Source organism: Mus pahari, unplaced genomic scaffold (assembly GCF_900095145.1).
Source record: "Mus pahari unplaced genomic scaffold, PAHARI_EIJ_v1.1 scaffold_7374_1, whole genome shotgun sequence".
NCBI lineage: Eukaryota > Metazoa > Chordata > Mammalia > Rodentia > Muridae > Mus > Mus pahari.
The window spans coordinates 30500-33804 of NW_018392874.1; the positions used below are offsets into that span (position 1 = coordinate 30500).

General features: G+C 41.0%; 1 pseudogene; it reads right to left on the bottom strand.

Moving 5' to 3' along the window:
* Positions 1-788: 788 nt before the first annotated feature.
* LOC110315226 lies at positions 789-2598 on the bottom strand (annotated as a pseudogene).
* Between the last annotated feature and the right edge of the window lie 707 nt (positions 2599-3305).

The window sequence follows — 3305 nt, forward strand, 5'->3', positions numbered from 1 at the left end:
TTGGAATATGCATTGCAAGCTTTGAAAGGAAAAACCTAAAATATATAGGTCAAATATTAAAGGGGAACCAGGAATAGAAATGGAGCTGAATCCTGAGTTCAAGGATAGTAAATTAAATGAAGGGAGTGGTGAACTTGTTTCAAGATCCTACAGAGCAAAATTTAATCCCAGGAGATAAAGCCAAGCAGATCTCTGAATTCAAGGACAGCCAGAAACACAGCCAGTTCTAGGTGAAGAAAGCTTAAATGCAGGCATGCTGGCACCCACCTTTAATCCCAGGAGACAGGCATACTGATCTCTGAATTCAAATTCAATCTTCACAGCAAGATCCAGGACAGTCAAGTTTAGGCAGTGAAAGACTTGGGAAAGATGCAGCTAGACATATTGTAATAGAACAAAGGGACCAGGTTCTAGCTTCTGCAAGCAGGAGAAGTTGTCAGCTTTGGGTCTATGGCTCCAGATTTACAGTCAAGAAGATAAGGAGGCTACTGGGACAATTGATGGTGATTAGCTGGATTTACAAAATTAGTGGTGGTTAAAAACAGACCAGCTTCATTGAGGTGACATCTTCTGGGAAGTATTTTCTGAGAATACAAGGAAGCTGGTTTCCAGAGAGAAGCAAAGCACATCCTGCTGTAGCTCTACATGGAAATGTGTAAGAGTCACCCAGGTGTTACTGATTTTGAGAAAGCAGGGTAACAAAAGCACTGTCCTCTGGGAGCTTGACTTAAGTGATCCAATTTCTTGTCTCAAAAAAATTCAGGCATGCAGTGGCATCCCCAAGGGGTCTAGAAAGGGCATCGGAGGAACAGCAGCTGTATTGCTAAACTGCCTGGAACCAAGTACCACAAGGTGGTGATGATGTAGCAGATGTTTTGAAGAATACAGATACACCATGGCTTTACACAAGCTAAGAGCATGCCTTCAGAAGGTCCTTTAGAAACACTGTGCAGTTTGGGTTCTTTCAAAAAGTTGTCAAATCCAAAATTATCTTCCTCAAGATGACCTGGTCCTTCTTGGCCTCTCTGTATATAGTCTGAACAAGAAAATGCCTTATCAGGAATGGACCTGTGGGTCTTTATCCTGGTTCTGATGTCATCACCTCACACATCCTTGTCCAGATTTTACTGGGCCTGTAATACTCTGAGCCATTCCATTCCCACCTCTCCAGGCCTGATCATAAACAATGTAATTTTCATCCTCTCCTCCTGCAAGCCCTTTGCAAGTTTGAAGAGCCTTTGCTCATAATGGAGTTCATTGGAAGTTTGAGGATTGGCCACACCAAGAGCAATGACTTCACTGACATCTCAATTTTCATTTCTTTGTTGTTATCAGGAGCTGCCCTGGAAAGATTCCAGTCACATAGCCTCTCTTTTTGCCTGTCACAAAGGATTTCATCCCTTTCATGGGCCTCTCCATCCTCTGGGTTTTCAACCAAGCTCTCCTCTCTGAATTTCTGGGCCATTTCTCTAAGTTTCTCTTGGTGTTTTTTTGTTTGTTTGTTTGTTTGTTGTTTTGTTTTGTTTTGTTTTCTTTTTGGGCCAACATTTTCTCCTAAAGGTTCACATTTCCACAGCCTCATGTACCTTCAGATCAGTAATAGATAGTTTGCAATTTTCATTTATATGTATATGCTGCATCTCTTTTCCTACCAACAGTCACTTCTTTACCAATGGAATCTTATAAAGTTTCAAGTTCTTCCAGTTGTGTACACTGAGGGATCTTCCCTTTTGTTTGTTTGTTTGTTTGTTTTTTGTTGTTTTTTTTGTTTGTTTTTTGGGGTTTTGGTTTTTTTTTTTTTTTTTTTTTTGAGACAGGATTTCTCTGTGTAGCCCTGGCTGTCCTGGAACTCACTCTTTAGAATAGGCTGACCTCGAACTCATAAATCCTCCTGCCCCTGCCTCCCAAGTGCTGGGATTGAAGGTGTGTACCATCATGCCCAACTGGATCTTCCATTCTTACTGATCTTCAAAATTCTTCTTCCAAGTTGGACCGTGCATCTCGGGTTCTGGAGGAGAAGGTGGTCCCTTGGGAATTTTCTTACTAATCTTGAATCTTGGATATTTCTGCATTTCTACCATCTGAATAACCCTTTGTTCAGCTCCAGGATTGAAAGTTCTTCCTTGCCGAGATGGCATGGCAGCAGCAACCTTCCTTGATATTATCTTCTGCAATGCCACTCATTTCTTTTCTGTTATCTCTTCAATGGCCTCTTCATAGGGACATTGAATATCTGGGTCATCTGCAGTTATAACTTCCTTTCGAACCAGGTCAGTTTATTTGCTATAAATGACCTTTTCTTTTAGTGGCCCATGTCTAGTAATTGCATCATATTTAATTTTCCCTTCATGATCCAACTGAATGGCCAATGAATTTGACACTTTTCCCCACCATATCCTGATTTCTGGGAATATCTCTATTCCTAAAATCCTCTATCAAGTTCTGAATTCAGCCTTTCTTGTATCTGGATTAGGGAGGTTCCATTCCAGAGGAGATCTGCAATGTCTGCTGTGATATCTGAGCTCTCTTCCTTTCTTCAGCTTCAAGTTGGTCCTGAGATAGCTGAGTANGTCCAGGTAAAAATCTGGTGAGCACCATCTTATCTGAGGAGGAATGAGACAGGCAAGGAGACTTTGTCTTTCTCAGATAAGTTTGTTCTTCGTAATGCTGGCTGCCCTGGAATTCTTTGACATTCGGTTCCTGTAACTCAATCATAAAGAAACCAGATGGCTCACCAACTGGCCTAAGGCTATTGATGCAGCAAGCAGCTGCAGGAAACTCACAAGCAGTTCTTGNGTGAGTTTCTCTCAATATCAGCATTACCACAAGGTGAAGTAAACAACACTACATAAGGCAAACCCATACATTCCTGTCATTAGCTAAGAATAATGAGGTGGAAAAAACCAACCCAAGACTCAGTGCAAGACTTCTATGGTATATGGTGTCATATATATACTACTTCAGGGATCCTTTCACATGTTTGCTATATCCAGACATACTCTCACCTGTGTCTCCTTCAGGAATAGTTTCTTTCACCTGGGTCTGCTTCAGGAAAAGGGTCTTTCATGTGTTTGTTTTAGCAAGAGTCCTTTGTGTATATATCATATTTTAAGTTTAGTACTTTTATGGGTCTCCAGAGTGTATTCATATGATTGGTCCTTTTCAATTTCTCCAGGCACAGTTTTCACTAGCTCTCCATTCTTGTTAATACAGGCATATTCCAGCAGTAAGTTCAAAATTATTTCAGCATCTAACAATCAGCCATGTCCTGAGCTGCTGCAGCATTTAAGTCATTTATGCCAATA